Below are 24208 nucleotides of genomic sequence, written 5' to 3'. Positions count from 1 at the left end.
CCCCGTACAACCAAGAGTTTACTCTAGATGAACTGCTCCTTGCCCTTAAATCCTGTAAAGACACCAGCCCTGGACCAGACACCATCGCGTACGGTATGATCCAGCATCTTAATCAGGACAACCTGATTAAGATGTTAGCATTGTACAATGAGATTTGGGCGTCTCGAATGTTCCCAAACTCATGGCACTTTGCGCATGTCATACCGATACCCAAAGAGGCTGGTCGTCTTATGAATCCCACTTCATTTCGTCCTATTGTGTTGACTTCTTGTCTATGTAAGGTCATGGAACGTATGGTTAACAATAGGCTTCTTTTTGTTTTAGAGTCGAAGAATTTGTTAAATGATCAACAATGTGGCTTCCGTAAATACAGAAGTTCACTAGATCAATTAATGAATTTGGAGCATTGTATTGCAGAGGCATTTGCCAATAAAGAATTCATGATAGGGGTGTTCTTGGACATCCATAAAGCCTATGACATGACCTGGCGACACGGTATACTAATGAAGCTCTATGCTTATGGTTTAAGAGGAAATTTACCTGTTTTTATTTCAAATTTCTTAAGGGACAGAACTTTCTCTGTCAAATTGCCCCGTAACGTAACATCGGATATATTTATCCAGGAAAACGGGGTGCCACAGGGAAGTGTGCTTAGTCCTACTTTAGTATTATGATCAATGATATTCTGTCATCAGCTCCCATCCCGAGGAATCTTAAATACTCGCTCTATGCTGACGATTGTGCAATATGGCACTCTTCCTGTAATGCACAATTTTCGGCTGGGCGGATTCAAGCAGCCCTTGACTCCGTCCACCAATGGGCCTTGCAGTGGAGATTTAAGTTTTCCGTCCGTAAGTGTGCCGCTATAGTTTTCACTAATCGTAACGTACCTAATTTGTGCTTAACTTTGGATAATCAGGCGGTACCTTTTCAAAATTCTGTAAAATTTTTAGGAATACATTTTGATCGTAGAATGAATTTTAAACTTCACGTTAATACTTTGCTTGCTCGTTGTGATAAATCGTTAAATGTCCTCAAGTACCTAGCGGGTACTACCTGGGGTGCCGACAGAAAATCTTTATTAATGGTGTATAAGTCTCTCATTCGATCGAAGCTAGACTATGGCGCACAGGTGTATGGCTCGGCATCCGATGCCACTCTGAAAGGATTGGATGTGTTACAGAATAAATGTTTGCGAATGTGTCTTGGAGCCGTCCGGTGTACCCGTGTGACTCGTATGGAAGTGGAGGCGAATGTGCCTCCCCTCCGTATTCGCCGTGACCACCTGGCCTTGTCCTATGGCATAAGGACGTTAAGGAAAAGTAATATCGGCAATGTGGCCTGTACCCCCCTGCATCAATACCACCACCTTCTGCGGGGGGTGCGTCGGCCACTTGCCGCTCACCTCCACTTACTGACTCAGGAGCTTGATGTGGACCCCAGTGACTGTGGCAAGCTGGTGCTTAAACATATAGCGCCTTGGGAGCCACCCGGCTTTACAGTCGATGTCACATGGCTCCCAGCACCAAAGGCCAAGGCGCCGGAGGCGGAGGTCCACCACTTGTTTCGTAACATCATTGTTCGTCACTTGGGGTCCCATCAATTGTACACCGACGGCTCCAAGTCGAGTGAATGTGTGGGTGCAAGTGTGTGGTCGACTGAATGTGCCCTCAGGTATCGGTTGCCGACTCATACATCTGTGTTTACTTCAGAACTTTTTGCTATTGACAAAGCCATAGACTATGCTCTCAATTCTAGGCATGACTCATTTGTTATATTTTCAGATTCAAAATCAGCCCTTCAGGCAATTGCATCTTGCACTACGGACTCTCATGAGATCCAGGGCCGCATCGTTAATAAGTTGCATTCATGCAACAAGTCATTCACGCTGATCTGGGTGCCTGGTCATTGTCGTATCTACGGCAGTGAGCAGGCTGACTTACTTTCAAAGTCGGCTGTAGAGCTCGAGGAGACTTGGGACGTTCCTCCTGATCTACGGTCGAGTCTATCTCTCGGAAAGAAATCAATAAGTCTTCTGTGGCAAGGTCAGTGGACCAGACTAAATATTCCAACTTGTAAGCCGTACCTGGGCGACTGGGACACTGCCAACCGTCCCAGACGCCTAGAAGAAAAAGTGTTGGCACGGCTACGGCTTAATGCCACCATTTTAACCCACATAAAACCATATATGGAAAGATGCTTCCCACCGCACTGTGACATCTGTAATGCGGTGTTATCTATCAGTCATATCATCCTGCGCTGTCGGCGATTTATTCGTGAACGCGCTTCACTTATAAATTACTGTGGCGGAGCAGACGTCCCCTTCTCCCTTTCCACTATCGTGGGTGATGGGGACATTGTTATGACTGATAAATTGATGGCTTTCTTGAGAGAGACCGGACTGATCAGAGTGATGTGACTTTTTTACTGTGTGGTTATGGTTTTTATGAACAGTAAATATGTATATATTGTAATATTAATTAGGGTTGACAGTTGACATATTGTAAATAGTTCCTTCTCCCACCGATCTATTTCTAATATAGATGTCCCCTACATTAAGCCAAGTTCCTCGCCTGACAGTCACCAGCTGATGAGTGCAAGTGTGCAATATAGGAAGGTATTGGGCACTTGCAGTCGATGGTGGTCTGCTGGGCGAGGTTCTTCACTTTCTTGTACAAATTATGTAAATACATTATTCCATCTTGCTTAAGTTATTCTAATTAGGGACGACAGCTGACGTATATGGAAATGTTCCTGACTCGTCTGGTTCCCTTTCATATATTGATGTCCCCTATATTAGGTTGTGCCTCGACTGACAGTCATCAGGTGATGAGTGCAGGTATGTAATGTAGAAAGGCATTACATATCTGCAGTCGATGGTGTTCTCTTGGTCGAGGCTTTTTGAATATTAGTGTAGGCCTAGTTATTTGTCTCTTAGGATTTAGTATAGGTTAGCGATTTGTCTGTTAGGTGGTTAGTTTTAGGGTCTTTAAATTAGGTATTTTGTTTATAAGTAATATAAGGTTAAAAATATAAAAAATAAATAAAAATAATAAAAATAAAACTACAAAAAATAATAAAATAAAAATTATTATATATATATGTACGTGTGCATGAAAGTGTGTATGTTCATATGCATGGATGTGTGTATGTATGTATGTATGTATATATATATATATATATATATATATATATATATATATATATATTTAATTATATATATATATATATATGTGTCTATATATATAAATATATATATTCTGCCTTTTAATGACCAGAGGCTCCGGCCTCAATGGTCGATAGGCAAAAAAAAAAAAAAAATACGAGTTTAGTTGGGTTTCAGGTCAGTTTGAGTGAAGTGCGGTCGGTTTTGGTTTTGGTGTAGTGCAGTGTCAGTGCAGTGTCAGTGACGATTGTATATTTTTGGTACTTGTGTAAACAGTGGCAAACAGTGATGGGTTATTGAAGATTGTATATCACTGGTACTTGAGTAAACAGTGAAGTGTCAAGCAGTTCTACTAATATTCCCATCTCCAAAAGTATTGAAATTCTTGGCGTCTCACTTAACAGTGCCCTCAGCTGGACCTCTCATGTCAGATCACTTGCTTAAACCGCCTCAAAGAAACTTGGATTATTGTACAGAGTCCGTAACTTCTTCGCCGATGAGCAGTGAGCTATAATTTATAAGTCATGTGCGCTTTCAGCTTGAATATTGCTCACCCTTGTGGAATGGTTGTGGAGAGGTTGCATTAAGACAACTAGACAAAATTCAGAACAAAGCTGTTAGAATCATTAACAACCCTGTCATTACATATAAACTACCTCCCCTGCATGTAAGAAGGAATGTTGCCTCCCTTCCATTATTTTTTTTGGCAAATGCTTAGACGAAGTTGCGTCCATGGTGCCATCTCTCCATGCCTTCCCTCGTGCTACACGGGCATCTGGTAGCGCTCATGACTGGAATGTCACTCAGCCATATTGCAGAACTTCTGCCTATCAGAATTCTTTCATTCCCCAAACTGCATCTCTCTGGAATTTGCTTCCCCAGAGTTGTTTCCCTCCAAATTTCAACCCACAGCTGTTCAAGTCTAACTGTTACAGATATTTTATGAACGGAGGACTCCAGTAATCTTGGTATGGATTGTTTTATTTTTTTTTACTCATTTGTTTTTCCTTCCTCCGTTCTGTTATTTATAAAAAAAAAAAAAGTGTAATTACTGTCAGTGAAGATTATTTTCGGTACCTGTGTAATAAGTGAAGTATTGGCAAGCATTAAGTCTAACAGTGAAGCGTTGTTAAGCATTAAGTGTAATAGCAGTTAATAAAGTGTGTATAGCTCCAGCACTTGTGAGAACAGTGAAGATGAAAAGCATTAAGTGGAATTACTTGTAAAATAAAGACAGTGAACTTTTAAGGAGCCAGTGTTTGTTTTCGCCTCAGCTGATCTTGTGTACTGCACACCTAAAGGCTGACCATAGGAAGAACAACTCACTGGGCAACGTCCTTCCTGTACAGTACTACTGGTGTTGGAGCCTGTGGTAGTGTGGGGTGAGGACTTAACACTTATGTCAGGAGTGTGGGATTATTATTATTCAGGGCTGCAGTGAGTCTAACTATCGATATGGAAGTGGAAGGTCTGAAGACAAGGTCTCGAGCTGGGCAAAAGGAGGAAATTTCCCAGACGACAATCGTTAAGCTATTACAAGCACAAAGTGAAGGACAGAAAAAGCCAGAACAATTACAGGCATAGAAGAAAGAAATCAAAGAACAATTAAAGGTAGAGAGAAAAGAAATCAAAGAACAACTGCAGGCACAGAATGAAGAACAGAATGAATAGTATGAACGACTTAAAGGTGCATTACAGGATAAACAGAGGGAAGGAGAGCTGAGGGTGCAAGGACAGCCAGATGCGTTCCTGGGGGAAATCAAGGAAGAACAGCAGCAGCTTAAGAAGGAGATAGATGCCAAGCTAGAGCAGCAGAAGTATGAGGAAAAAGTGAAGGAGTGCAAACAGCATGTGGAAAACCAGCTGAAGATTAGTGAGGGAATAGTGGCGGGGTGCGGACAGCATGTGGACAACCAGCTGAAGATTAGTGAGGGAATAGTGGCGGAGTGCAGACAGCATGTAGATGACCAGATGAAGTCAGTTAGTGAGGAAATAGTGATGGAGTGCAGACAGAATGTAGACAGCCAGTTGAAGCATGTAGTCGACCATGTGGAAATGGTTTGTGAGAAAATTGAGGCTGTAGAGAAATATTGCAATGCTGAGCCTCAAGTTGGTGTGCAGGGGTCAAATGAAAGTTTGGACAGTGTATGGTGAATATTGGCGGATCCCAGGCATCTGAAGATGGCATTGCAGGGTTGAATAATCAGAATGTTGGAGACTCAAGTCTCAGACTTAATGATGATGCCTCAGTTTTTAGGCTCCAAACCAGTGAAGTGCATGGCTATAATGGGGATCCAATTAAGAAGAAACTTCAAGAATTTGATGGTAGAATATCATGGGAAGCTTACCGTGCACAGTTTGAGTTACTTGCGGACCAGAATGGTTGGGATGATAAGAAGAAAGCTGCAGAAGAACCACCACTGAAGAAATGCAGGAGAACCTTGATGAATAGAGTGCGAAAAAACAGCGGAACAGACAGCAAGGTGTGTAATAGGAATGGGAATCATAGGAAGAAATGCAGCTGTACTATAATGACAGGGCCAGCATCGGACGGAGAAGATCTGGAGAGGATGCAGATTTACAACCGGTACTAGAGTGGCTGGAGCAGAATACAGTGCGACCATCTTGGGAAGAATTTTCCAGGTTAAGCCCTGCGACCAAGAGTTACTGGAGTCAGTGGGACCTTCTTTGTCTGAAGAATGGACTACTGAAGCGTCAGTGGGAGACGCCCAATGGCCTCAGTGAATGCTGGCAACTGGTGGTTCTGAAGGAGATGAGGTCTGAGAACTTGGATGAGTCCCATAACCAGATCACTAGTGGGCACCTGGGAGTGAAGACAATTCTAAGCCGGCTGCGACACAAGTTCTACCGGATTGGCATGCGTCAGGATGTTTAAGAGTGGTGTCAAACCTGTGATATGTGCTATGTCAAGAAGAGGACCAAGACCCTCCAGGAGGAGTGGACTGTGTGGAGGAACAAGGACATCGTCAGAATTGCCATAGAAGAAGACCTGATAAATTGAAAGATTATTTTGTGTATAGTTGGATGTTTCGTTAGGATTAGGGTTTATGTTTGTATGTACTGTGTAGTTTTGTCGGGATGACAAAGAACTAGGGAGGGGGTAGTGTTATGAAGGGGAATTTGCCAGTTAGGTAGTCTCGTACCTTCGAGACGTTTTTCGTACCGTAAGTTCCTGTATGAGTCATCAGAGTTGCCAGTTTGCCTGTTGTTTGTGAGCGTAGTTATGTCGTAAGTTAAACATTAATTTATTTTTGTTCACTGTTTCTTTACAGTGTTTTATTTAATTGATTGCTTGTTAAACTGTGTAGTTTAAGTTCGTATGGTTAATGATTTAGTGTGTCATATAATGTGAGACAACACTGCATGTTTTCATGTGTCTGAGTTGGCAACTGTTGCCAGTCGAGAGTATACTTGTAAAATGTAGACGTTTCTCGAATAATGCAAGCTTATATAAGATGGGGTAGAGATTATTACGAGTTTAGTCGGGTTTCAGATCAGTCTGAATGAAGTGCGGTCGGTTTTGGTTTTGGTGTAGTGCAGTGTCAGTGCAGTGTCAGTGACGATTGTATATTTTTGATACTTGTGTTAACAGTCGCAAACAGTGACGGGTTACTGAAGATTGTATATCATTGGTACTTGAGAAAGCAGTGAAGTGTCAAGCATTAAGTGTACTTACTGACAGTTAAGATTATTTTCGGTACTTGTGTAATGAGTGAAGTATTGGCAAGCACTAAGTCTACTAACAGTGAAGTGTTGTTAAGCATTAAGTGTAATAGCAGTTGGTAAAGTGTGTATAGCTGCAGCGCTTGTGAGAACAGTGAAACTGAAAAGCATTAAGTGGAATTACTTGTAAAATAAAGACAATGAACTTTTAAGGAGCCAGTGTTAGTTTTCGCCTCAGCTTATCTTGTGTACTGCACCTAAAGGCTGACCATAGGAAGAACAACTCACTAGGCAACGTCCTTACTGTACTGTACTATTGCTGTTGGAGCCTGTGGCAGTGTGGGGTGAAGACGTAACACTTATGTCAGGAGTGTGGGATTATTATTATTCAGGGCTGCAGTGAGTCTAACTTTCGAAATAGAAGTGGAAGATCTGAAGACAAGGTCTCGAGCTGGCCAAAAGGAAGAAAATTCCCTGGAAACAATCGTGAAACTATTACAAGCACAAAGTGAAGGACAGAAAAAGCCAGAAGAACAATTAGAAGCACAGAAGAAAGAAATCGAAGAACAATTACAGGTAGAGAGAAAAGAAATCAAAGAACAACTGCAGGCACAGAACGAAGAACAGAAAAAACAGCATGAACGACTTAAAGGGGCATTGCAGGATCAACAGAGGGAAGGAGAGCTGAGGGTGCAAGGACAGCCAGATGCATTCCTGGGGGAAATCAAGGAAGAACAGCAGCAGCTTAAGGAGGAGATAAATGCCAAGCTAGAGCAGCAGAAGTATGAGGAAAAAGTGAAGGAGTGCAAACAGCATGTGGAAAACCAGTTGAAGATTAGCAAGGGAATAGTGACAGAGTGCAGACAGCATGTGGACAACCAGCTGAAGATTAGTGAGGGAATAGTGGCGGAGTGCAGACAGCATGTAGATGACCAGTTGAAGTCAGTTAGTGAGGAAATAGTAGTGGAGTGCAGACAGCATGTAGATAGCCAGCTGAAGCATGTAGTCGACCATGTGGAGATGGTTTGTGAGAAAATTGAGGCTGTAGAGAAATATTGCAATGCTGAGCCTCAGGTTGGTGTGCAGGGGGCAAATGAAAGGAGTGGACAGTGTATGGTGAATCTTGGCGGATCCCAGGCATCTGAAGATGGCATTGCAGGGTTGAATAATCAGAATGTTGGAGATTCAAGTCCCGGACTTAATGATGATGCCTCAGTTTTTAGGCTCCAAACCAGTGAAGTGCATGGCTATAATGGGGATCCAATTAAGAAGAAACCTGAAGAATTTGATGGTAGAGTATCTTGGGAAGCTTACCGTGCACAGTTTGAGTTACTTGCGGATCAGAATGGTTGGGATGATAAGAAGAGGGCTGCAGAAGAACCACCACTGAAGAAATGCAGGAGAACCTTGATGAATAGTGTGCGAGAAGACAGAGGAACAGACAGCAAGGTGTGTAATAGGAATGAGAATCATAGGAAGAAATGCAGCTGTACTGTAGTGACAGGGCCAGCGTCGGACGGAGAAGACCTGGAGAGGATGCAGATGGAGGATGAAGATTTACAACCGGTACTAGAGTGGCTGGAGCAGAGTGCAGTGCGACCATCTTCGGAAGAATTTTCCAGGTTAAGCCCTGCGACCAAGAGTTACTGGAGTCAGTGGGACCTTCTTTGTCTGAAGAATGGACCACTGAGGTGTCAGTGGGAGACGAACTGTAGCCTCAGCGAATGTTGACATCTGGTGGTTCTGAAGGATATGAGGTCTGAGAACTTGGATGAGTCCCATAACCAGATCACTAGTGGACACCTGGGAGTGAAGACATTTCTAAGCTGGCTGCGACACAAGTTCTACTGGATTGGAATGCTTCAGGATGTTGAAGAGCGGTGTCGGACCTGTGATGAGTGCTGTGTCAAGAAGAGGACCAAGACCGTCCAGGAGGCGAAATTTTTTTTCCTGCCCAGTTCCGTCACTTTGCACATATGGCAACGTTGCCCTGTGTTTAGTTTGGCAACGCCGCGCAGCAGTGAGCCATCATCACAATTATTTACCTTTTTTATGCTTGACTATAAATAAAATACCTGACTATCTATATTTTACATGGATTGAAAGAATAATAGAGACATAGAGGTCATATAGTTTTCGCTGCCTTAGCTTAAATAAATATAAAAAGGGGCCATACCACTGTTTTTACTTCGTCACTCGTCTGCTGAGAGAGAGAGAGAGAGAGAGAGAGAGAGAGAGAGAGAGAGCTTGAAACAGTATAAAATAATAACATGCAGGGTCATCAATAAAAAGTGAGTATGCAAGGAAGATACTCTCTACACTTTGCTAAAATTAGTTATATGTTGATTTAATGAAAATGCGGTACGTCTTAGGGGTGGTACATGACTGTTCGTTGAGAACACTTATCAGTAACATATGTTGTAGGCCTATACTACTTTACCTGTCATTTCTTGTCATTGCTCCCAGACGTACGATTCAATCAGCTGTGTTTACAGGAGAGAGAGAGAGAGAGAGAGAGAGAGAGAGAGAGAGAGAGAGAGAGAGAGAGAGAGAGAGAGAGGTTAATGACCCATAATATTTTATCACCTAAAACGCTTTCCATGATCATTCTTAAGGGTTAACCTTGGTAATTTCTGCTGCAAGCTGGGAAATATTGGTATCAATGATGCCTGAATATCAATGTTTCATTAGACATTTTCTTAGGTATATATGTCAGGTTAGATTTCAGATTATTTTCTTGTTTTTCTTAGGTATATTAGTAAAATCATTTGTCAGGTTAGATTTTAGATTATTTTCTTGTTTTCTTAGGTATATTAGTAAAATCATATGTCAGGTTACATTTCAGAGTATTTTCATGTTCTCATGTCCTTTATTTCATGTTAAGTATGCTTGAAGGGTTTTTGTATTTGATGAAATGCAAAGCTTTATTTGTTACGGTATAATCTTTATTAAATATTACACAGCACCAGGCACCATATGCTATTTCCCATGTGCTGATGACAGGCATTGGGTCAGACATGAGACATTATAGACAATTGTGTGCAAAATAAGTAAATCAAGAGAAACAAGGAATTAAAAAAATAAACTCACTGTGATGCGCCATTGCCGATTGTAAACACAGCTGATGGAATCGTACGTCTGGGAGCTATGACAAGAAATGACAGGTAAAGTAGTATAGGCCTACGACATATGTTACTGATAAGTGTTCTCACCGAGCAGTCATGTACCACCCCTAAGACGTACCGCATTTTCATTAAATCAACATATAACTAATTTTAGCAAAGTGTAGAGAGTATCTTCTCTCTCTCTCTCTCTCAGCAGACGAGTGACGAAGTAAAGACAGTGGTATGGCCCCTTTTTATATTTAAGCTAAGGCAGCGAAAACTATATGACCTCTATGTCTCTATTATTCTTTCAATCCATATAAAATATAGATAGTCAGGTATTATATTTATAGTCAAGCATAAAAAAAGTAAATAATTGTGATGAATACTAAACCTGGCATCCGAGATGGCTCAATGCTGCGCGGCGTTGCCAAACTAAACACAGGGCAACGTTGCCATATGTGCAAAGTGACGGAACTGGGCAGGAAAAAAAATTTCGCGTCCAGGAGGAGTGGACTGTGTGGAGGAACAAGGACATCATCAGAATTGGCATAGAAGAAGACCTGATAAGCTGAGAGATTATTTTGTGTATAGTTGGATATTTCGTTAGGATTACGGTTTATGTTTGTATGTACTGTGTAGTTTTGTCGGGATGACAAAGAACTAGGGAGGGGGTAGTGTTATGAAGGGGGATTTGCCAGTTAGGTAGTCTCGTACCTTCGAGACTTTTTTCGTTCCGTAAGTTCCTGTACGAGTCATCAGAGTTGCCAGTTTGCCTGTTGTTTGTGAGCGTAGTTATGTCGTAAGTTAAAAATTGTATTATTTTTGTGCTCTATTTCTTTACAGTGTTTTATTTAAGTGATTGCTTGTTAAACTATGCAATTTATGTTCGTATGGTTAATGATTTAGAGTGTTATGTAATGTGAGACAACTCTGCATGTTTTGATGTGTTTGAGTTGGCGACTGTTGCCAGTCGAGAGTATACTCGTAAAATGTAGACGTTTCTCGAATAATGCAAGCTTATATAAGATGGGATAGAGATTATTACGAGTTTAGTCGGGTTTCAGATCAGTCTGAATGAAGTGCGGTCGGTTTTGGTTTTGGTGTAGTGCAGTGTCAGTGCAGTGTCAGTGACGATTGTATATTTTTTAGACTTGTGTAAACAGTCGCAAACAGTGACGGGTTACTGAAGATTGTATATCATTGGTACTTGAGAAAACAGTGAAGTGTCAAGCATTAAGTGTAATTACCGTCAGTGAAGATTATTTTCGGTACTTGTGTAATAAGTGAAGTATTGGCAAGCATTAAGTCTACTAACAGTGAAGTGTTGTTAAGCATTAATTGTAATAGCAGTTAGTAAAGTGTACATAGCTCCAGCGCTTGTGAGAACAGTGAAGTTGAAAAGCATTTAGCTCCAGCGCTTGTGAGAACAGTGAAGTTGAAAAGCATTCAGTGGAATTACTTGTAAAATAAAGACAGTGAACTTTTAAGGAGCCAGTGTTTATTTTCGCCTCAGCTGATCTTGTGTACTGCACACCTAAAGGCTGACCATAGGAAGAGCAACTCACTGGGCAACGTCCTTCCTGTACAGTACTACTGGTGTTGGAGCCTGTGGTAGTGTGGGGACTGGAACATGACAATATTGTTAAAGAAATTATTCCTTTTGATTTTCCTTGTTACCTTATCCAGTATATTGATTCATGAAATTGTTTGTGTCGCATAGGCTTTGTTTAGATAAAGCTTGTTAGGTTTATTTAACACCATAATTCCAGTGCCATGTCTGAAAAAAAAAAATTGTCTTCATTTAAGTTTAATCACTTTAGTATATCAAACTGTCATTGTTTCGCACATCCACTATCAACCCATGAACTGCCAGAAGTCTGATTTCATGTCGGGGAAACCTATGAAATCGTAGCAACTGCTCATCAGGCACATGGAGAGGATCTAATGGTTCTCTGATCCTTCTTTCTCAACGTAAACGTCGGCGAGGTAAATACATAGCCACAAGCTCCATTGCTGTACTCTAAACATCAGCAACCGACTGCTCAAGTGGCCCCAGGCTTTCCCAATGGCATGTTTATTTTTGACAGATTCATTTTACCTTGCAAAGAAATAAGTATTGCCAGAGTTCTTAGCTGCATTAAAACGAATATGGCACATCTGTTATTTTTCTGTCTGTTCAATTTCTTCTTTTACGACATTGATTAGAAGTGAAGAGGGACAAAGGCAATCGATAGTCCAAGAAGTTGCATACTTGATAAACATACTGATTCCGGGTTGTGATGTAGGTTAAGGTATGTCCCCCAAGCGCTTAACTTGATGTGCCATATCTTGTGGCAAGATGGCTGCGCCCATGCTTAGTGAATGACTGATTCTGCCTCAGCACCGTATCTTTAGGCACCGCTAGGAGATTCGGTGACCTTAAGTGTTTAGTGAATCCAGCCCCAAATCTGCCCGAAAATTCAATCAATTCTTTTTTGATTCATGGCCCACCTTTCCACAAACTTTCATTGAAATTCATTGAGAACTTTTGGAGATATTCGGAACCAGATCCGCCCACAAATTTAATAATTTCTTCCTTGGCCCATGACTCATCCTTCCACAAAGATTCATCAAAACCCATTCAAAACTTTTTGAGCAATTCCAGATTCGGATCCGGATCTGTATCAGTCCCCCAAATTTAATCAATTCTTTTATTTTTATCCATTATCCACCTTTCAACAAAATTACATTGAAGTTCATTTAGAACTGTGGGAAATGTTGTGCTGGATACTCCATATCCAGATCCGAATCCGACACAAAATTTAATCATTTATACCCTCCACAAAATTTCATCACAATCCGTTCATAACTTTTTGAGTAATCCTCCTAACAGACATACAAACAAACGTACAAACAAACGCCGAGAAAAATATAACTTCCTTGGCGGAGGTAAATATCGGATATTACGCTCGTAACTTCACACGGACACGTTTTCTGTGTTTAGGGGTTGAAATCATTAATGGTAATCGCTTCATTTCTGTGTTTTATCATTTGATCGATAGCCACACGTTTACCAATGCAGTTCGTTGACATGGCGAGTCGAGAGCAGAGAACTGAACATTGTATGTATGATATATGCTATGGCGCCTTGCTATAATCACTTCCAGAGAGAACACGTGAGAGAAAATGTGAGAAAGTAAATATTTTAGTTCAATTATTCTTCCGGTATTGTTCAACTACCTCACAAGAAATGTTGAAATTTTGCAGAAGCTGAAAATAAGATGAGAGGCATACGTAGAAACCATTGTTCGCTCGTCACATGCTCACAAAGCGCACTTTGCTGGTTATATGCAGTTCTTGTGCAGAAAAGTCAGTGCTACAGTTTTACAGCCTTCCTTTAGCACTTCGTGACTCTTGATAATTTAGTGTTAATCTCTTGTAACAACTCAGCATTCAGTGGGGGAGGCGGTGGCTCGATCGGTAGAGAGGTGGGCTACAGTCCCAAGGGACCCAGGTTCAAATCCCCGCTGGGGCAGGGAACAGTTTAAGGATTTGAATTACATTAAATCAGGCTTTACTGATCTACCAGAAGCCCCGCCGACATGTCGTAAAAATACCCCCGCTAATACCAATACACCAGTCCTGTATGAGACAACCCTAGCATGTATTCAATATGAACGGTGGGTGTTAGCGCCGAAGTGGTGACATGTAGAGGTGCATGGTATGTTGGAGAACTGCTGGGCCTTGATAGCAGGCTGTAAAGCCTATGCCCAGAGTCGGACACATAAAAAAAAAAAAAAAAAATCATGATGTTAATTTTAGGTCAAGTTAAAGGAAATTAGGGGTAAGGTCCATAACACTGCTTCCAACACATTACCAGTCAGTGCTGTCATCCAGACTTTGAAGTTTATAGTTCATCATAGAGAGAGAGAGAGAGAGAGAGAGAGAGAGAGAGAGAGAGAGATTTGCCTTGGATCACTGAATTTTCCATGATTCTTTAAAAGCTTCTCAAACACTGTAGGGGTGCAAAGAATTAATGTGTTGGGAGAGTTGAATGATTCTTTGATCATGATGGAGGAAGTGCAAGAGGCAGTAAAGGAGATGAAAGCAGGGAAAGCTGCAAGTATGGATTGGTGTGTTGTGGAATGCCTAAAAGGTGGTGGTGCGACTATTGCTGAGTGGTTAGTAAGATTGCAAAATGTGTGTTTTGTGAGCGGTATCGTGCCGATTGACCGGGCAAGTGCTTGTGTGGTTCCATTTTTAAAGGTAAGGATGCTAAGTATGAATGTAATAGCTTTAAGGGTATAAGTCTGTTGAGTGTTGTACAGTAGGTAAGGTGTATGGTAGAGTGTTAATTAAGAGAGTTAGAGAGGGTCCAGATGGAGTGATTGGTGATGAGCAGTGTGGCTTTAGGAGAGGGAAGGGAACCGTGGATCAGGTGTTTGCTATGAGACAGGTGTGTGAAAAGCATTTCGCGAAAGGTAAGGATGTGTTTTGGGCATTCATACATTTAGAGAAGCGTATGGTAGAACTGATAGGGAGGCTTTGTGGACTGTTTTAAGATTGTATGTCCTTGATGGTAGGTTGCTAAAAGGAGTGTAAAGTTTACATGTAAATAGTAGAGCGTGTGTAAGAGTGGAAAATACTGTGAGTGACTGGTTGTATTGTTGTGAGTAACATATAGAAGGAGAATATAAGAGAGTATGGATCATTTGGTTCAAGGATTGTGTGGGTAAGACTGAAAGTTGGATTACAAGTGTGGGCGATTGTGTGCGTGTATGCACCAACGCAAGATCGTGCAAGCAGAGTGAGAGAAGACTTCTGGATAAATGTGGAAGTGTGCATGGAAAAGTTTGAAAGGAATGAGAGTGTTTTTGATTGGTGATATGAATGGTAAAGTAGGGAATGTGAAGGTGGATGTAGCAGTTGGTGAGTGGGGTGTGCCTGCTGAGATAGATGAAAATGGCAGTGCTTTAGTGGACATTTGTGCCAGGAAGGGGTTGGTGATAGCCAATACCCTTTTCAGGCTCAAGATGATCCACAGGTATACATGGCGAGTGATGAGAAGGATGGGTGGTGATCTGAATGAAAGGAAGGCAATGACTGATTATGTGTGTGTGGATGAAAGGATGCGAAGATGTGTAATGAATGCAAGAGCATACAGAGGTTGGGGGGGTTGACTTTCTTACCACCACTTGATGATGGTCAGAATGAAGGACTAAGTAAAATGGAGAAATAGAAGAAGGGAAGGACGGGAGGAAGAAGTAGATGTAAGGAGAGTGGAAAGGTTACAGGAGGATGAGAAAAAGGTAGAATATAAGAGAAAAATAGAGGAACGATTAGGTAAATAGGAATTAGAGCAGATGGCGGACGTGGAAGGTGTGTGCAAGATATTCACAAAGGAAATATGTGCAGCATGTGAGGTGGTGTGTGGGGGTGAAGAGAAGACGAAAGGGAGTGCAAGGTTCAGTATGGTGGAATGAAGAGGTGAGACAGGCTGTGGCACAAAAGAAGAAAGCATATAAAGAATGGAAGAGAAATAGGGCGTGGAAGAAATTGAGAGACGGAAGAGAGTTATATGTAGAAAGGAAGAGAGATGTGAAATGATTAGTAAGAGAGAGTAAGAAGAGAGTAGATGAGGAATTTGGAAGGAATTTGAGTGTAAAGTGGAGGATATGTAAGAAAATGATCTGGAAAGAGGTAAAGAGAGTCAGACAGGGTGGCAATGAAGTTAGTAGGGGAGTGAAAGATAAAAATGGTAGATTACTAGTTGAGTAGGGAGAAAAAGTGAGCAGATGGAGAGAACACTTTAATGAATTGTTGAACATAGAGAATTGTATTAGAATCGTGTCAATATGTTCTGTGATGATGGAGAAGTGTTGGAAAAGTGTTATGTTACCTTCCATTTCATTTATTTTATCTACACTTTCGAGAGCTATGTTTTTGCCTTTTTCAGATTTTTCACAATTGTCTTCATTGCTGAGTTATGTCCTGTGATGAAATTATCTTGGTATGTTAGTACCTGAGCTATTTTATTAAATTTGTTGTTTATTTCTTTAAGGTCATCCTCTGTAGCCAATCCAGAGATGTTCCCAAGAACTGCGCCACCCAGGTCGAACAAATCGCGCTTTTGGCGAGTACGTGTGATGTTGTTCCTGTCGCTCAATACTTCCGTTCCATAATATGGGAGATATTGGATCATAATGAGCATAGTTGACTTTGCCTGTTCTATTTTCCATTTCGCTAACTTCACTATTTCATTCAATTCCTTTGTGTTATGTGCTTGTGAAACATAGCTTCCTATCATGAAGTCCAGGGTTCGCATGGGTTTCGCGAGATTTTCTAAATAAGAAGATAACTCATACAAGTAATCCAGACTTATTTCAGTACTCATGACGTCTTTTCCGATTGAAGTCGTGGCCGTTGGAGCTATCAGGCATCCTTGTCGTACTATGTGTTGGGAGTCTAAGGGCGCTTATCCTCTTGCTATGTAGAGGAGAATCCATAGCATAAGTCCCTTCATCGCTACCTACCGAAAAAAAAAAACTATTTATTTCCTAATATGGTCATGCTGTGGTCGATGATAGTGATGATGTGCGTTACAGTTGATTGTTATTTCATTTATAGAAGGAGTTTAAATCGATATTTAATTCTCGTAAATGATGTACTGTAGATTTTATTGGAACAGTTGCACCTATGTTTGATTGTTTGGTATATGACCTAAATTTCTTTTTGTAATCATTGTTGTTTTCTTGCTTGGTTTCTTGATGTACGTTCGCCTGTTCGGTTGTATCCGATGCTGAATAATTATTGGATAATTCCTTTGAAACTCGTTTTAAATGGTCAATATGAACTTGTTTCTCTTCGCCACTTGACAGTGACTTAATTAAAACTTTGTTTGCTTTTATGTTAATTACTCTGTATGGGCCCTGAAATTTTGGGGATAATTTATTGTCTCTCGTATGAATGATACCATAAACAATGTCTTCTAAGCTGATAGTTGAATCTCTTGCGTTCTTGTTAAATGCCTCCGTCATTTCTTCCTTGGACATCGTTAATTGTTTTTTGACTCTTTTGTGTATGTCCTGGAATTCACGTAAACGGAGTTTAGAGCAATCATCGTAATTGTATATGGGCAGACTGTCACCTTCTAGGAGCTCATATGATGGTTTTTTATCTGACCCATATATAATGAAATGTGGTGTGTCACCTATGGATTTATTTATAGATCCATTAATTGAGGCTTCTGCTCTAGGAATCCAATCATCCCAGCTTGCATAATTTTCACTGAGAATGTGTCGTAGCACATCTAATACTTTTTTGTTTTGTCTCTCTACTGGGTGATAGGCTAAAACGTTAACCTTTTTGATGTTGTATTGTTTACATATTTCTTGTAAGATCTCATAATTAAATTCTCCTCCATTATCACTTATTAGTACCTTTGGGGTAGTAAAGCGACATATTACATTATCTGTTATTGCCTTTGCTACTATCTCTGCTGTCTTATCTTTAATTGGAGCTAAAATGACATAACGGGAAAAATGATCCGTTGCTACGAATAGGTATAGGTTATTATTGTATGATAATGGCATCTTGAGTAAATCAACAGTGACAACGTCCCATGGCTGATGTGGTACAGGGTAATTACCCATCGGTGCAGGTGTGATTGGGTATCCTTTGTGTTTGCACATGATTCGCATCTGTCTATATGATTGTTTATATCTTTTCGTAATGAAGGCCAGTAATATAACAGCTGGGCTTGTTTGAATGTCTTATCCTTTCCAGGATGTCCTGCATGTGGGCTATCGTGTATCGTTCGTAATACTTGGGGTATCATGTCATTAGGTACTACCAACTGGTTAGTATTTCTTTGGCCTTTTGGTTGTTTCTGGTTAATCTTGTATAATGTATTATTGACCATTGTGAATTGTTCGAGTGGTACATGCAGTTTGGGTAATTGTATGTCATCTCCACTTTCTAACTTGTATATAACTTTAGACCATATTGGGTCAAGTCTTTGTGCTTTTGCGATATCGTTGTGGTTTGGGATATTTCCTTTGAGATCTAATGCCGCGACCTGAATCGTGTTCGGGTTCCTAGATAATGCGTCAGCTACTATGTTCATTTTACCTTGTATATAATGTATTTGTACACTGTAGTTTTCAACTGTACATTTCCATCTTGCTCTCCTCCCAGAAAGGAGTTTTTCTTTAAACATACCCGCTAGTGGTTTATGGTCGGTGAATAAGTGGATTTCGTAACCATATACCAAATCTCGAAACTTTTGTAATGCAAAAACCACTGCAAGTGCCTCTAAGTCTGTAGTGCAATAATTTTTCTCTGCACCTTTTGTTTGTCTGCTGGCAAATGCAATTGGTTGATTTCTTTCCTCTTTTATCTTCCTGCATCAGTACAGCCCCTAATCCTTTAATTGATGCGTCTGTACAAATAAGAAATGATTTTGTGTAATCCGGATATGCTAAACAAGGTGCATTTGTTAGTTTAATTTGTAGATTGTTAAATGCCCTTTTTCGTTCTTCTTCCCATTGGATTACAGCATCTTTTTTGAGTAGTTGGAATAGAGGAAAAGCTGTATGAGAGAATTGTGGTACGAATGACCTATAGTACCCAGCTAGACCTAAAAATTGTCTAACTTCGTCAGTCGTAGTGAGTTCAGGAAAATCTCTCTGCCTGTATTTTGTCATCAGTGGTGTGAATACCATTAGAACTTAATTTGTGGCCTAAGAAATTTATTTCCTTAAAGCAAAATTTGCATTTAAAAAGCTTAATTTTTAAACCAGCATCACTAAGCTTTTGTAAGAGTAAGTCTAATTTCTCGAGATGATCCGTAATATTTTTCGTTGCGATTATAATATCGTCAAGATAAACAAATATTCCTTGTCCTAAAATTCCGGACAATACGTAATTCATGAGACGCTGGAATGTGCCTGGGGCTGTCCTCAGTCCCATCGGCATCCTCGTATATTGGTAGTGGCCTCTGTTTGTGGAAAAGGCAGTGTATTTACGTGACTCCTCTGCAACCGGTATTTGATAATAGCCATTTAGTAGATCGATGGTTGAGAATATATTATTCTCCGGTCCAATATTCTGTAGAACGTCGCTTAACAATGGCATGGGAAATCGGTCTGGGATTGTGTGATTGTTTAGTTTACGGTAATCTACTACCGCACGCATTTCTCCATTTCGTTTGGGCACGAAGAATAATGGGGCATTCCACGGGGAGACTGAAGGTTCAATAATTCCAAGTTTTAACATTTCATTGACATACTGATTTGCAAGTGTACGTTGGGAGTGTGGTATGCGGTAGGCTGGTACGAAAATTGGTGGTGTTTCTGGGTGCACATTAATCTTGTGATTAATCAGGTTAGTACACCCTAATTGTTCTCCGGGTAATGCTACGGTGTCCCTGTGTGTTTCCAGCAGGGTTAACAAATCATTTTCTTCATCAAATTCACCTGAGTGAATTAAATTCTCTTGTATGCTTTCTCCTTCCGTAGCTTTTATCTCACTTGTCACTCCAGCTATAACTATTTCCTTCACAGGGGCGGGACATTTTTCAATATTAACTATGCAAATCCCCTTTTTCAACTGAACTTCCCCATTCATGTGATTAATTATGAATATCTGAGTTTGCCCTTCGTCGTTCATCTATAATGCGTTTTCTACTGACAATCCCTTTACTTTACATAATTCTTCTAAGACAAGAACAGTACTACTCCGTAGTTTGCTCTTTATGGTAACTTTCATATAGGAATTAGGTGGTATAACTAAATCATTGGTGAGATGGGCTGGAAAAACTGATAAATCAGTACTGTCATCTGGGTCACTAATTCTGGAGGCTGGGGCTGGTGGTGGGAGTGGATCTATACACTCATCTGTTTGTGTATGTTTGTTTAAGCTTTTAATATTACCAATTCTTTTAGGTTCTCTTTTACTAATCGGTGAGGGCTCTGATGGTATTTCCTCTATGAATTCATTGTCAAAATCTATTCCATTCATTTGTGGGAGTATACAGTAGTTATGTTCTCTGCTCTCATGGATCTTAAGCCCAGTAACATATGAGCTTTAATTGCTAAGTTTTCAACGATATAGAAAAATGCAGAGAATGGTCTTGTAATCTCTGTGAAACTGATATTTAACCTTATCATACCTTTTACTGTAATTTTTTTTCCATCTACCGTAAATAAATCTAAATCAGCTTCTTCCAGAAAAGTTATTTTCTTCTTATTTTTAAGAATTCTATTTATTTCTTCTTGTGTTATTAAGTTCACTGGAGAGCCTGTGTCTAAAAATAAGGAAACGTTTTGATCCTCACATTCAGCTGGTATCAAGATACACTCATTTCCCAACATGCCTCCTATGTGAATTTTAGCCTTGTTCTTCTTTACGTTTGTTCGTTTTTTGTCATGGCTTGGTCTTCCCCCGATTTGAACATAAACACAATTTTTTCTACTGTTTTGCAGTTACTGGTCCAGTGCCCTTGGTATCTATGATGTCTACAATAAGGACCAAATCCTTGTGTCTTTTGTCTATCCTCTTTTGCTTTGATAAAGCATTCATACCTTGTGTGTCCTGGTTTTGCACAATAATGATACAGAATGGACCTATCTCTTGACTGTGACCTACGAGGTGACGTCACATATTTAGTGTTGTTTGTGGTGCGAGAACTGCTCGGGCTGCGTGAAAACTTATGAAACTGCCTGTAGCCTGGTGCTTGTGATCGAACCTTCGTCACGTTTAGTTGTTTGCTCTGCCTGCTTTCGGGTCGTGAGCGATTTTGTTCTCTGTTTGGGGTCGGTGTAGATGTTTTCACAGCTGATACTGTCTCAGGTACTCTCATTCTACTAGAATGTGTGGGTGTGTCGACCATACCTGCTTTACTGCACTGCATCTCTACCTCGTTCATTAATTCTAGTAAGCACATGCCTGGGGTGTATGCGATCGTCTTGGCGATCTTAAGGGTCCTATCAGGTAATTTACACAAGGCAGCTACATAACCAATGATGTCCATGACGAGGTCTGGGGACATCTTGCCATCATCTGTTATCCAATTTGTTTTCCAAAGTAACTAACAACGTTCTTTTGATTGTGGAGACATCAGCAGTTATTTCGCTGAGCACATGGTTTGTAGTGTGCTCCCTTACAAGATCTACAATCTTATGTAATTCTGGAATTATACCTGGCAAGAAGTTCATACCTCCAGAAAATTTCTTCAAAAATTCAGTTTTAAATTCATCATATGTCCTAGCTTTGAGGAGCTTGTCTGATCTCAACAAATTGCTTGCTGGACATCTTTCCTGGCTTATGCAAGATGAAAAAATGACAATTTTCTCTTGTTCATCGAGTATGTGGCGCTTGATGAACATTTGTTCGCACTGACTGACCAATGAAATGACGTCAATACGATCTTTTTCTGTGCCAGAGAATTTTGGGGCAGTTTTATCTTCATGGTAAGCATAAACATGAGGTGGGGAAGTTTGATCCGCTGTATTTGTTTTGTGATTCATTTTCACTGTTTGCTCTGTTAATTTAACTTGGACTTGTTTATCATTGTGTGAGGGAATGGTGGATTATGATTCGCCTGCACGTTGCACTATATCAAGTATATTCTCATAGGTATGCAAGGCAGAAACTAAGTCCTCACTTGCTATGTCAGGGGGGGTTTCCCACTCATCATCTGGAACTGACGTATTTGTTTCTTGATCTTTAGTTTGTGTTGAGTTTTGTACAATGGGTGTGTTGCCTTGGTGCTCTCCTAATTGTGAATCTGTTGTTGAAGCTAATTGATTTTCATCTGGTATTAACGTGGGTGATGGCGAAAATATCCCTGTCATTAAGATATGGTGTTATGAAATGCGCCTTTTTTTATTTATGTCCTAACTAAATAGATGAGTAAATGAGTCGTAATAAATGATAGACAGTGAGTGTATAAGTGTATATATAGAAATAAGTAAAGGAGTTGAATATACCTAATTTTAGCACTGAGAAGAAATGAGTAAGTATAATTTCACCCACTTAATACAGATCGGAGAGGCGTGTCGATGCAACTGTCGATCTCGGAAGAAAATGCAGGGTTGATTGAAGATCCCTTGATAATTCTAGTGCTGTGTTGATGGACGATATTACTCAGGAAATTCCATGGCCTGGTGCTTGTGGTGGTTAACAGCTGTCACATGCAAAGCTCAGCATAGAACGTCGAATTTCCAACTCAATACTGTGGAAATAAATGAGTATGAGTAAGAGCTATGTGAATAATGAGTAATGAGTAGTGGGTGAGAAGTGCCTGGTGTCAGTCACACGTTGCTTGGCATGGCCTTATGTCAGCAAACTTGTGTTGTGATGTCATCTCAGCACATGGTGACGTCGGCTTCCCACACTGGTAGCTGTGGAGAGTAACTGAGTAGCGATGCGTAACCTGGGTGAAGAAAGGTGAGTAAGATGCGTTATAAATGTGGCTCTGGTGTTTTGCTGTGTGTCTTGACCTCTGCGTCAGCGATGGAGGTAGGCAGGAGAGAGTGTTGGGGTTTTGTGTGCTTGTTGCTTTGGTTTTTCTTTTTCTTTACTTGCTTTGTTTTTTATTCTTCTTGCTGCTGCTTGAAGTTACGTGAAGATTATAGAGTTGTTTTGTAGACTTGTAGGCTGTATTTTGTAGGAATTCACTGTAGAACTGAAGCTAATCTTGTAGAGTCTCGCCTGCTTTTGTAGAATTTTGCTTTTGATTTGGAGACGATGTCTGTATATTCGCTGGCCACCAAATGTAGCTCTCAATTCTTGTAGTAGGAGTTAATGATGAATACAGGTAGTTTATCTTGATTTATTATCTTCAGAAAAAATCTTAAGTTGAGCAGTGTATGTATTACAGAAATTGAATACACTAAGTAAGTCTAGTTGGACCCCTCTTCTTGTTCACTCTCTCCACTACCTGTCGGTTCTAATGCTAGCCTCCTTCTGAGCTCTGCTTCCTAAATTCTGGTGTAGCAAGGGTCGTGTCACGTGTGTTACACTGTGGTTGGAAAGTTCTAGAAACCTGGGTGTGAGTATGTGTGTATGTGTGTGTATGGTCACTAGGCTTTGTTCGTATGCTATCTCGCTGACACATTACCTATATCATACCCTGACTTGCTACTTCCTGTGTATTGTCAACATTTCCTCAGTTAACTTGCAAGATCATTTCCCTTTCCCAGGCTTGCCTGGAGCTCTGTCTATCTATTTATTTATCTATCTATCTATTATGATGTGTAATTATAATATGGAGTCCTAACAAAAGTAATGCCAGTATAAGTGGCTGGGGAATTGCTGGGAGAAGAAGGGTGGTGAGAAGACAGGAAGGAATCAGTAGGATGGTAATTGTTGAAGCAATGAAGAAAGTCAAAATGGGGAAAGCCCCAGGAATTGATGGAGTGTGTGGTGAAATGCTGAAGCATGGGGGAGAGATAGTAATAGAATGGATGTGGAAGATGTGCAGAGTGGCCTGGGAGGAAGGTAAAGTCCCAGAGGATTGGAAGTCACGTATAATTATTCCCTTGTACAAAGAAAAAAGGGAAAAATAAGTGTGTTGTAATCATCGGAGCATTTGTCTCTTAGTGTAATAGGATAAGTATACGGTAGGATACTTATTGACAGAGTTAGGGAAATAACAGAGGAATTAGTTGGAGAAGAACAGGGAGGCTTTAGGAAGGGAAGAGGTTGTGTAGATCAGATATTTATTCTTAGATCTTTAGCTGAAAAGTGTCTAGAGAAGGGAAAGAAGTTATATGCGGCCATCATGGATTTGGAGAAAGCATATGACGGGGTAGATAGACAAGGATTGTGGAATGTACTAAGAATATATGGAGTAGATGGGAAGTTGTTGAATGCTGTGAAGAATATGTATGAGGGTGCTAAGGCTGTAGTGTGTGTGTATAGTGAACAGAGTGAGATTTCCTGTTTGAAGGTTGGGTTGAAACAAGAATGTGTCATGTCTCCATAGTAGTTCAATCTGTATATGGATGGGGTTATAAAAGAGATACAAGGTAGGGCAGTGGATGTTGGGGTGGCCCTAATGAGAAAGGGCAGTGTTCGGAAACTCCCTGTACTGTTGTTTGCAGATGATACTGTATTGTTAAGTGAAGACGAAGGGGAGCTGCAAGGGTTTGTGGATGAGTTTGAGAGAGTGTGTAAGAAACGGAATCTAAAGGTGAATGTAGGGAAGAGTAAAGATATGGTCTTCGAGAGAGGTGAAGTCAGTGAATGTACAGTGAGGTTGGATGAT

The sequence above is a fragment of the Coenobita brevimanus genome, chromosome 5, assembly GCF_032717465.1.
Source record: "Coenobita brevimanus isolate Jiangsu-jjx chromosome 5, ASM3271746v2, whole genome shotgun sequence".
NCBI lineage: Eukaryota > Metazoa > Arthropoda > Malacostraca > Decapoda > Coenobitidae > Coenobita > Coenobita brevimanus.
This window is presented reverse-complemented; position numbering follows the sequence as displayed.